The sequence below is a fragment of the Arachis ipaensis genome, chromosome B04, assembly GCF_000816755.2.
Source record: "Arachis ipaensis cultivar K30076 chromosome B04, Araip1.1, whole genome shotgun sequence".
NCBI classification, from domain to species: domain Eukaryota; kingdom Viridiplantae; phylum Streptophyta; class Magnoliopsida; order Fabales; family Fabaceae; genus Arachis; species Arachis ipaensis.
The window spans coordinates 35120868-35134320 of record NC_029788.2 but is presented as its reverse complement, the minus strand read 5'-3'; positions in this window follow the sequence as shown (position 1 = coordinate 35134320).

The following is a 13453-nucleotide window of genomic DNA, read 5'->3' as shown; positions in this document are numbered from 1 at the left end:
GGGTTTATCGTTGGGTCGCCCTCTAGTCACTGACACTAGTCCTTCCCAAGGGAGAGGATTAGAACTTGTGAATAGAAACTGACTTCCAACTTGCTTGACTTTCCTTTATCTGGTAAAGGTTAACTGAGCAGACAACCTTCAATTATCAATTGAACTTGGGAGAACTCCAACAAGGATAGGACTTCCGACAAATCTACTCCCGGTCAAGGTTTTTATTTAAATTACACAAATTCTCTGATTTAATTTTCTGTTTATCAAACTCAAACCCCTTTTGGAAAACATCTGATTAATAAAATAGCACATCTTTCTGCAACTCGTTGGGAGACGACCTGGGATTCATACTCCCAGTATTTTAATTCTAATTTTGTGACAACCCATCTAAATTGATAAGCGGATTTTTGTTGGTTAAGAACTGTACTTGCAATGTATCTCTTATAATAATTTCTTAACTCGCCAATTTTCACCACGTCACATGCCCACGCGTACGCGTCCCTGACGCATCCGCGTCAATTGCAAAATCAGCCTTCCAAGCGTACGCGTCACCCATGCGTACGCGTGACCCTACAAATCGGCATAAAAATGTGTTTAGACAGAAAGTTGTGATGGCCTGGTGCTGGAATTGGGCTAGGAGCACAAGCCATGTCACGCGTACGCGTCCCTGACGCGTACACGTCATTTTCCCATCCAGCCCATCCACGCGTGAGCATCCCTCACGCGCACGCGTTGTTTAAATTTTTGGCAATTGTGTGTATGGGACAGAGAGTTGTGCGTACGCGAGGCTGCCTCCGCACCAATCGCACAACCCCGGTCACGTGTACGTGTCCCTGACGCGTACGTATCGCTTGAAAATAGCACGATCCACGTGTCCGCGTGCACCATGCGCACGCGTCGCATGTGACGCACAGTTTAACTAGATCTGCGCCCAGAATTCTTATCTTCCCTCCCCCAATCCCAATTCTTTCTTCTTCCTTCTTAATTCTTTCTTCTCCCTTCTTTCTTCTTTATTTATTTTCACTTTTTATTACTTTCTTCCTTCCCTCTTCATCTTCTTCACCAAGGTTCTTTTCTTCTCCCCTTTTTACTCTTCCATTATTACTTTAATTTATATTCCCTTCTTCTTTTTCTTTTTAATTTCATTATCTATGTTTTCTTTTTGTCTTTCTTTTTCTTTTTACATCCTTTTGATTGGTGTTAGAAATTTAATTGGGTGATTGTTTTCTTCTATATTTTGCTTGTGGATATATTGAAGGGTTAATTGACAATTAATATTAACTTTTTAGGGTTACTTGCATGTTCAAATTTAATACTTTCAATAACATCTTTACCATGCATACTAAGTGTTCGTGAAAAAGCCCGTATGGCATTGTGCATTTTTAATTAATCTATCTACTCTAATACCTGTTTTTCACAAAACCCCTTAAATATTTTATTAATTTAATATAATTGTCAATACAAACGTGATGGTTAGTTTATTACGAGTGATAATACATTTTAGCTATTGATGCTTGATCTAGGCTACTCATGCCTTTGCCGGCATACCAATAAACATCTTGCATCTATTTGCCATACTATGCACTTGCTATATTTCCATGGATGAACTGACCACATGTAGTCGCGACCATGTGTTAACAACATCCTTCTTTACCTTGGCATTGATTATCACTTGTACTGTCCTCTTCCTTGCTTTAACCCTTAGCTTTACATGTTACTTTCTTTTTCCCTTTTCAGGATGGCCACCAAGAAGGGTAAAGAGAAAATTACTCCCAAACCACCGGCAAGGAGAGGAACAAAACGAGCACTAGCTACGGAACCATCCTCAACAGCAGTCAAACCGACAACAAAGAGGGTTAAGAGGATCATCAAGGTCAATGAAATAGAGAAAGCCTTTCCAGCAAGGGACACTGCGCGGTTCACTAACCGCTACTGTGAGTAGATGTTCTCCATTTTGGCTGAGCGGAACTATAACAATGAGCACCTACTCATCCTCCCGACCTACATTGTTGATTTTGTAGAGCCCCGGATTGAGCGCAAACAATGGGGATTCTTACGAAGACAGCCACGGTAGGTTAATCTCTCATGGGTAGTTGAATTCTACTCCAATTTTCACATGCCAGCCCTGCAATCTATCTATGTCCGTGAGAAGCAAGTCCCTATATCCGAAGAGGCCATTCAATAAGCTTTAGATCTTCCCCCTGCTCCAGAAGGATTGGACGCATACCAAAAAGCCTTTTTTAAGTGTCAAACATACCAATTTGACTGGGACACCGTCCTCAGAGTTATAGCACAACCTGGCAGCAGATGGATCTATGTTTACCATCGATCCCGACCTAAGAGCATATTGGCTTCAGCACTCACCGTGGAGGCTCAAGTATAGGCACAGATTATGTCCCATTACGTCTTTCCGAGCACTCACGAGTCCTCCTTCACTGCAGATATGGCTGTTCTCCTCTGGTGTATCCTTACAGACCAGCCTCTCAATCTACCAAGACACCTCCAGCATGTTATGGGGCACGTACAAATTGCGGGCAACCTACCTTTTTTCGCCTTGGTTTCAGATCTAGTCTCAGCAGCCGGAGTTTTCTATAGAGCTGGGGACACCAAGACCATACTTCCATGGGATGATCAGTACGTCCCTAACGGAAAATACATCAGACCCCCAGCAGCCACTACTAGCCGGCCTGCATAACTGGCCGGAGATAGTCCTTCTCCTTCCATATCACAAGCACTTTCAGCAAATCAACTGCTCCTTCAGATACTTAAGAGGTTGGACTGGCTTGACTGGCAGGCAAAGCAAAGAGAGTACCGTAACAAGCGCCGATTTACATACCTCAAGGAGCTTATTGTTGGTAACCACTCACCTGAAGAAGACCCAGACACTCCGGACTCTACTTCATCCACCAACACAGGGAGCCATGTCAATCCTGACTGTGGAGACGCTGTTAGCAGCCCCCCTTTGTTCCCGACTGATGGCACCGAGGACGGTGCCAAGCTTTAAGTGTGGGGAGGTCGGTCAGTACCTAACTTCCGGAGGTAACTGCTCTTTCTTAGCACCAATAGATTTTTTTTTGTTAGGATATGATAGATTGCATAGTAATAGGTGTTTGCATGCATGTTCTATTTGGTTGAAAAATAACAAGTTTCTTTTCAAGACTCTATTTTGAAAAATTCACTAATTTAAAATTGAAAAATCTATGTTAAACTTGTTTGAAGACTGTAAATTAGAACATGGTTTTTGAGTTAAGAACACACAACCTGTGAGAATTGAGCTTAATTACATGGTTACACTATTTAACCATAACATTTTATTCTTGTGTGTTTTCTTCTTTATGATTGTAATTTTTATTTTGTTCCATCCTATATGTCCAATGTTTAATGTGTTTATATGCATGCATATGATTGAGGCCATTAATTGTTTTTGCTCACTTATCCCAAATAGACTACCCTTCATTTACCTTTGTTAGCCACTTTGAGCCTTTTATCCCCATTTGTTCTATATTTTACCACATCACTAGTCTTAAGCAGAAAAATAATTAAATACCCTAAATTGAATCTTTGGTTAGCTTAAGATAGAGATTGTGTATCAATCAAGTGTGGAAAAACTGTGGAAACATGGGTTAATAAGGGAATATGTTATGTTTTTACTTTGATAAAATATTGGGAATTTGGGTACCTACTCATGTAAGACCAAAAAAAAAATTAAAAATCCATGTGCATTGATAATGTTACTTTTACTTCGAAAAAAAATCCAAAAATATTCAATAAATAAATAAATAAGGGGACAAAATTACCCTAATGTTAAGTTAATGAAAAATCAATGCATATGTGATAAAATTAAAGAAAAGTTTATGCATGAGTATGAGATGCAAAAATGGAAATTTTGGGTAGCTAGGCATGATTTAAGAAGAATATAGAGTATGTATAGGTGAAAGCTTAGGTTACTCAGAGATTCAATTTATAGCTCACTTAGCCATATATATACCCTCACATTTACCTTAGCCCCATTACAACCTTGAAAAGACCTCATGATATTTGCATTGGTACATTAAATACTTGTTGATTGGTTAGGTGAAGAACAAAGTTTAGAAAGCATGACTAGAGAAGAATAGAGTGATTACCCTATACACTTGAGTGATTAGAGTGCACATATACTATCAGTGAGGGTTCAACGCTTGATTCTATGTTCCCTGCTTTCATGAGCTGTCTTCCTACAAGTTTACTTGTCTTTACTGTATGATTTTAATTAGTGATATCTGATTTATATTTGTCTTGAAAAACTTATTTATTTCTTAACTAAGTATACATAATCATCTTAGCATATAGTTGCATTCATATATAGGTTGCATTTCATGAGTCTTACTTTCCCTTATTTAATCTTTTGATCTCCTTGAGCTAAGTATGAGGACATGCTAATGTTTAAGTGTGGGGAGGTTGATAAACCACTATTTTATGGTTTATCTTGTGTTCAATTGAGTGGTTTCATCAAGTCTTTGCTCACTTATTCATACAGATTTTATGATTTTATAATTCCTTCCTAGTTTTATCCCATAATTGAAAACTTGCTTCCTAAGCCTTTACTTTGTGTATTCTAAATCCTTCTTTATACCATTCGATGTCGTGATCTGTGTGTTCAGTGCTTTCAGGCTTTATAGGGCAGGAATGACTTAGAGGATAGAGAGGAAGCTTGCAAAAATGGAAGGAGTATAAGAAATAAAGGAGACAACCAGCGAGCATCGACGCGCACGCATGGCTCACGCGTGCGCGTGATCTGGAGATTTTCACAGCGACGCGTGCACATACCTGACGCGTGCGCGTGGATTGGAGTTCTGCAAGACGACGCGTGCGTGTGTCTGACGCGTACGCGTGACAAGGAAATTCGCTAAATGACGCGCACGCGTGACCTACGCGTGACATGCGCGATCTGCAGAAATAACAGAAAATGCTGGGGGCAATTTTGGGCCGAGTTTTGACCCAGTTTTTGGTCCAGAAACACAGACTAGAGCCAGGGAACATGCAGAGACTCAAGACACATTCTCATTAGCATAGTTTTTAGTTTTAGATCTGAATCTAGAGTGAAAAATTACTCTTCCTCTAGGTTTTCTTTACATTCATAGTTTATTAGTTTTATGCTTTTGCTGTGGATATTGAGAAGAGTTATTACCTCCATTGAAGATATTATTCTAGTTTGTTTTCTTATTCCGTTACTATTCCATATTCTTAATTCTTGCTTAGAGTTACAATTGGATTATATTTAGAATTTATTAATGCAAAGGATTACTTTTACTTTTAATTAATTTGTAGTTATTGTCTATCATGTCTTCCTTTTATTCCCTTTTTAATTCTATGCAAGTAATTTTCATGTCAATGGAGTAGACTCCCAACTTGACTTGGGGGTTGATTAAATGGAGACACTTGAGTTGGAATGCTCAAGTGATCAGTTAAATTGGAAGTTGTTGGCTAATTCTCTATTTACTAATGCTATACATTCCCAAGGGAGAGGACTAGGATTTGCGAATAAGAGTTAGCTCAATCACTTGACTTTCCTTTATTTAGTAAGGGTTAACTAAGTGAAAAAAACAACCTTTGATACTACACTTGAGAAAATTTCAACAAGGATAGAACTTCCAATTAATCATTCCCCTAGTCAAGGCTTTTTAATTTGAATATATAAACCTCTTTTAATTTTCATTGCACTAATTTACAATTATTTATTTTCTATCACTCAACTCTCAAAATTTCTTGGAAAACTCCTGATTAATAAGATAGCACCCTTTTGTCAACTCGTTGGGAGACGACCTGGGATTCATACTCCTAGTATTTTTATTCTAATTTCTGTGACAACCTTTCTAAATTGATGAGCAGATTTTTGTTGGTTAAAAACTATACTCGCAACGTATTTCTTATATTGATTTCTTAATTGGCTGACTTCTGCCACCCATCAAAGACTGACTACGCTTCCTAAGCTTGGTAGTTTGCATAAAATTCCCGCACCATAGTCTCATTGACTTCAATGGTTTCTCGCTCGAAAAACTTCCAATGAAGCAAGATAATCCTTTGGTGAATAGTCGCCTTGTATTGGCTTGGAACCTTCAACAGCCGCTCCCAATAGATTGTACGCTTCTCAATAGCCTCGTATTGAGAGTCGGCTCTCTGGTTAACCAAGGTATCCGGTCTATGACTTTGGCGATCCCTCCAAACATCAGGTAAGTGAGCGGTAGTTTGCTCAACCGGCGAAGTAACCGGTGTCTTACCCTTCTTCCTCATCCTGAAAATACAAATAAAAGAACTTCGAGATCATAGGGCAACAATAAAGTAAAATCATTGAGGAAGCACTAACAATGTTAAAAGATCTTATAGAAGTAGTGTGATTTACAAGAAACACGGTGTGTATATTCCAATGTTGCGCGGTTGGAACACACACACCGGCCGGATATCACGGCAATCACACCCTTAAGGCCATTTACAGCTCAAAGCTTCACGATTTAGTACTTAAGTTGCAAATATAAAATAGAGAAATGCACACAACTTCAAGGAAGCACCAAAATGGAATTGTCAATTATTCATCCTCAAGAAGTAGTACTCACACCTACAATGTTCTCAATTGGAAGCCTAAAAGATGTTTGATCAAGACATCATCAAAAGTTGAACATTTGTAGAGTGGCTACCCAATTTAAATTCCAGGATGAACAATGAAACTTAGATTATACTAACACAATGCATTTACAACCAAAATTTCACATCAACAAACAAGGAAATGCATTGGTGATTTCAATTTTCTACCATCAAAAGTCATAATAGAAGTTGCACCATTCATACAATATGCCTAACAAGAGATAAATTGAACACATATGATGGCCAAGTCATATGAATCAAACAAAATATTTATTGAGGCATTTTATCAAACATGTGGTATGCAATGTGCAAGTTTATCACAATTAGGCTCAAATTTGATCATAACCAACACAAAAATCAAGCAACAACACTTTGCAATACAAAGAAACAATAAAGAAAGCAACTAATGAAATCTAAGCAACATAAAAAGAATGAAAGCAATTTAAAAAATATTAACATAAATAGAAAGGAAAAGCAAGAACCTAAGATATAAAGGTTGAATAGGACAAGAAGGAGGGAGGAACAATGGCACTCCTTATAGCCACTACGAAATCATGGCGTTTGGGTTCCCCGAAAAAAGAAGCACCAGAAGAGAGAACTCACCGGTGGTGGATAGAGAAAAGAGAAGGGAAAGAAAGAAAGAAAAGAGAAGAGGAGTAAGAGAAAGAGATAGAGAAGGGTCGCCGGCGGTGGGCTGACGGTGGCAGTGGCCGACGGCAGGGACCAGCGGAGTTGGGCACAGAAGAGAGAGGGAGCAGCTATGGACAAAAGAAGAGAAGAGAGGAGTTGCCTCTCAACAGGGCAGGTTGTCCTGTTAACGCCCAGAACGCTATGTGTGCGGGCGCACAAGGGCCTGTGCGGACGCACAGAGATGAAAACTTAGAAGGGGTGCGAAGGCATACAGTGTGCGATCGCTGCAACCAGAGAGGTTGCGTAAAGACGTGCGGACGCACAAAGACGTGCGACCGTACAGACAGGTTTTTTTTTTAACTTGAGGACAAAATCATGTATGCGTGCACACACAGGTCCGTGCGCACGCACAGGGGCCAATAATGGGGGAGGTTGAGCACGAGCACAAGCTGTTCCCTCGCTCCCACCAAAGGGGTCTGCAATTGGTGTGCGGGTGCACACGTCTGTGCGGCCACACAAATGAGGTACGAAAGGGGATGTGTGCGTACACACGCAGCTATGCGTACACACGCAGCTATGCGCACACACAGATCAGAGAAAGCAAGGCAGCGTGCACGCACAAGCTGTGCTGGCGCTGTGACCAGAGAGCATATTAAGTCGTGTGGGGACGCACAGGTGCGTGCGGCCGCACAGGTGGCGAAAAACACAGTTTTGTGCGCACGCACAGGTTGGTGCGTACGCACAGATGCCCTGTTTCAGAAAATTCTTTTCTCTTCAAAACTAAGGTTCCTACCCTTAGCATATTGACGAGGCAATGGCTAATATGCAAATAGGATTAGGAACTCGGTTATCCAAAAAAATGGAATTAGCATTGTAAGTATAGTCCAAACCCAACAACTCAGCCACCGATCAAATTGAAAATTCACAAGATGTGTCACGATTCAAAACTAATTCAAAACTGAGAGTATTTAACTCCCGAGTCGTCTCCCAAGGAGTACTTTTAGAACAATGAGGGTGCAAATCCAGTTGTAGTGATCAAGGGGTTGTCAATGAAGAAATGAACACATAAAGTACTAAAAGAACATGCAAAATTATAATGATTGAACTAATGAAGAAATTAAAGAACCGACTATGTAATATAAACTAGTAAAGTATAAAAGAGATCAACCTAGAATTATATGGAAGATTAAAAGCATTAAAAATAGTCTTGGCTTGGAGTGAGCTAAAGGTCCTTTCCTTGTTGGAACCATAACTATGACAATTATGATGGATTAATCTCACTTGATCAACCCTCACATCGGAAGGTAAGTTAAATGAGCATAAGTGTTCCCAACCCACAAATCCTAAATTGCTTGCTAATTGCCTTAGTAACAACTTAGTGTTAGTGGGAACAAGAACAATTAACAATCCAAGAATTGAAACTAAATGTTGGACATTCCAATTCTAGAAACCCAATTGCTCACTTTACCCAAGCCAAGAACCAAAAATTTAGCCTAAAACTATGTTTGACATTTTGTCAAACACTTGGTGGGCAAAAACCTTAAACATGGAAAAAATAAGAAAAGGCTTGAAACTAAAAGCAACAGTTAATCTCAATCAACAAGAATAACATAAGAAAGCATGAAACAAATATCAAATATCAAATTCATCAACAAGAAATTAAGATTGCAAGAGAGAAGCAAAATTGAACTATAACTTGAATTAGAAGAAAGAGTAAAGACAATGTAACTATAAAGAGTAAGAACAAGAGAATACTTACAATGAAAGCTAGCAAAATCCAAGATCAAAAATGAAAATGGCACTTGAATGTAAAACCCTAATATAAACCCTAATAGAGATGATGAAAAACTTAGAGAAAAACTAACTAAAGCTTCCTACTACTATTCCTAAAACTATACTAATGATATGTTATGTTATGTCCTTCATTTCCCCTCTAATATGAGCTAAAAGACTTCAGAAATGGGCCTCCAAAGCCCCCAAATCGCGAGTCACGTGCTATTTTAATGAAGTCATGTGCGGACGCACAAATGCGTGTGTCCGCACACCTCGCGAGAAATCCAGTCCTGTGCGTACACACAAGTAGCCGTGCACATGCACACTAGGCGATGCTTGACTGGACGCGCGACGCGCTCGAAGCAATCCACGCGCTAAGATTAGGCAGCTGTGCATACGCACAGGTAGTTGTGCGCACGCACACGTCTCTGAGCTCATCTCCTTTGATTCTTCATGTTTCCTCCATTTTGCATGCTCTTCTTCCATTTTCTCCAACCCATTCCTACCTTATATACATGGAATCACTCACAAACAACATCAAGGCATCGAATGGAAGGCAAATAGAATAAAATAGATTAAATTAGACACAAAAGAGCACATTTTCATAATCAAGCGCAATTTGGAAGGAAAGTTCAAAAGCATGCTATTCAAGGGAATAAGTGCAAGTTTATATGATGAAAATCCATCAAATTGTAACCAAAAATCATCATCAAATATGGATTCATCAATTCTCCCACACTTAAACACTAGCATGTCCTCATGCTAAATACACACAAAGGAGATATATGAAAGGAAAAATGACTTATACTATATACTACTTAAATGCATGCAACTATCATAAGACTAATCACCAATATGTACTATGATGAGAGTTGGTAGAAATAAACCATGAAATTCCAATCCATCACAAGAAACTATAGGGCCAATACAAAGAGTTCATGCATTAAGATCAATGTCCAAAGAATTGAATTGAAGTTATCAAAACTATCCAATCAAACAACTTTCAAGAAGATGCGATATGAGGCGTAAGAACATGGAATTGAGCGATCGAACCCCTCACCGGATGTGTATCCACTCAATTCCCCTTTTATCATGCTTTTCAAAGATTTGCAAGTCATATAACAATCAACTAGTATTTAATGCATGAATAACAAGTATCATAAGGTCTTTAGAGGGATGTAATGGGGCTAGGGTTAGGTAGGATGAAATATGGTTAAGTGGACTTAAATAATTAGTTCTTTGATTAGCTTGAGTGTCCACCTAATCCTACATCACCTATGTACACATAACAATACAACCTTTCTACACATTTTCTATTTCCTATCTCACTTTACTCATGCATTTTCTTTTCAAACATGGCATATGCATCCTTTATTTACTCTTTTTATTCATACTATGTTATGCACAAGTTTTTTTTTTTAATCAAACTATGAATGCATATGTTTTAATTAGTGAAATGCATGAGCCTTACCTAATTGTCCAAAAATTTTTTTCACAAAGAGTTCATGCCTTTATCACCAATGCTTCCTAAAATTCCTCCACACTTAGAATTTACATACTAATCCACCCAAGCTAATCAAAGAGTAACTCAGGGACATCAATGGTTTTCCGCTTAAGGGGAGTAATGTGTTATCAGGAGAATAAAAGGGGATTCATAGGCTCAAAAGGGGTTCACAAAGGTGAATGTAAGGGGTTGGCCATATAGGTTAGTGAGTTTATCATCAAAGATGGCCTCAATCATGCTAAATGCATCCAAATACAAATACAGGACATAAAGAATCATGCAAATCAATGATCACAATAAAAAAGGAGCATAATCACACACAAGAACAACATCATGGATGAAAAGTGTAACCATCTATTAAAGCTCAAATCTCATAAGATATGTTGTTCTAGCTCCCATGTTCTACAAACAAAATACTCCAAGCAAGTTAGTAAACAAATTTTTCTTCAATTCAATCAATGGTATGCCCTTAAAAAGAAAATTTCATGGAAATTCCTTGGTGTTTCACTAACTTATTCGTTCTATCATGCAACATGCAAATATTAACTACTAAATATCCATAAACGATAAAGAAATATTTACAACAAACCAGACAAGATGCAATAGAATTAAAGCTACTCAAAATAAAGAAAAAGTACTATAAGAAACATTGCAAAGTGTCTTTAAGAGAGAAATTTTTACCCCCTTTGAAGTCATCGATCCTCCCCAACACTTAATTTGTGCACGGTCCTCCATGCATGCTCACGATCCGGGAGGATGAAGAGGGGCCACCTTCAGTTGGTGGACTCATGAGTGGGATGGTCAACTGCATTATGCTCCTCCCCAGCTAGCTCAGATGAAGCTCTAGGAATCGGGTCGGGGCCTCTCCCTTCTAGCTTTGCCGTTATCCACTCAAAACGTTTGCGCTCCAAATGCTCCATGTGGTAGATATCGTGCAAGATGTCTCGGAATAGATCCGGAAGAGGTCGGAGAAAGGGTAAAGCAGTTGATGAAGTTGGTAGAGTTGATGGTAGTGCTATGAGTGTCTTCCTCTTGGAGGGTGTAATATTTGTTGATCTTTCCAAATCAACCCTCGGAATGAATTTGTTGCCTATACGAGTCCGGAACATAATGTCCGTTGGTCGCCTCTCTACCCCCGCTGCGTTTGCTAAGCGCATCACCATCGACGGAAATAGAATGTTGATATTCTTCTTCTCAACCAATTTCCAAATCAATTTGTGCAATAAAGGAAAGATGGCTATATGTTCCCCTTGTATAATAGCCCAAAGTAGCAAAGCAGTTCTAAATCTCACATGGGTAGTGTGGGTGCTCGGGATGATGTAGTCCGCCACAATCTGATGCTATATACGTGCTTCAGCATTCAAATCAGAGTATGCAATACTAGTGGGAATAGAATTCCTCCCCTTTCTATACTCCCAAGATGCACCAGGATGGCCTATTTTCTCAAGAATGGGAGTCAGAGATACTCTTCCTTTGAAGACATCCACCTTTATCTTGGAATATTCATCCTTCTCAAGTGGAATGTGGGGGATGTCCAGAATAGCTTCTAGAGCTTGATTGGATGTATCCAACATCTTTTCCCGGAGGAAAACTAACTTCGCTTCCTAAGCTTGGTAGTTTGCATAAAATTCCCGCACCATAGTCTCATTGACTTCAATGGGTTCTTGCTCGAGAAATTCCCAATGAAGCGAGGTGATCCTTTGGTGAATAGTCGCCTTGTATTGGCTTGGAACCTTCAACGGCCGCTCCCAATGGATTGTACGCTTCTCAATAGCCTCGTATTGAGAGTCGGCTCTTCGGTTAACCAAGGTATCTGGTCTATGACTTTGGCGATGCCGCCAATTAATAGGAGAGCGAGCGGTAGTTAGCTCAACCGGTGAAGTAACCGATGCCTTACCTTTCTTCCTCATCCTGAAAATACAAATAAAAGAACTTTGGGATCATATGGCAATAATAAAGTGAAACTCAATGAGGAAGCACTAACAATGTTAAAAGAGCTTATAGACGTAGTGTGATTTACAAGAAACACTGTGTGTATATTCCAATGATGCGCACGGTTAGTACACACACACTGGCCGGATATTACGGCAATCACACGCTTAAGGCTATTCACAGCTCAAAACTTCACGATTTAGTGCTCAAGTTGCAATTATAAAACAGAGAAATGCATACAACTTCAAGCAAGCACCAAAAGGGAAATGTCCATTGTTCATTCTCAAAAAGTGGTAATCATACATACGATGTTCTCAATTGGAAGCCCAAAAGATGTTTGATCAAGACATCATCAAAAGTTGAACATTCATAGGGTGGTTACTCAATTTAAATTCCAAGATGAACAATGAAACTTATATTACACCAACACAATGCATTTACAACCAAAATTTCACATCAACAAACAAGGAAATGCATTGGTGATTTCAATTTTCTACCATCAAAAGTCATAATAAAAGTTGCATCATTCATACAATATGCTTGACAAGAGATAAATTGAACACATATGATGGCCAAGTCATATGAATCAAACAAAATATTCATTGAGTCATTTTATCGAACATGTGGTATGCAATGTGCAAATTCATCACAATTAAGCTCAAATTTGATTATAACCAACCCAACAATCAAGCAACAACACTTTGCAATACAAAGAAACAATAAAGAAAGCAACTAATGAAATCTAAGCAACATAAAGGAAATGAAAGCAATTGCAAAAAAATATTAACATAAATAGAAAGGAAAAGCAAGAACGTAGGATATAAAGGTTGAAAAGAACAAGAACGAGGAAGAAACAATGGCAATCCTTATAGCCACTGCGAAATCACCGCGGTTGGGTTCGCCGAAAAAAGAAGCACCGGAAGAGAGAACTCACAGGTGGAGGATAGAGAAACGAGAAGGAAAAGAAAGAAAGAGAAGAGAAGAGGAGTAAGAGAAAGAGAGAGA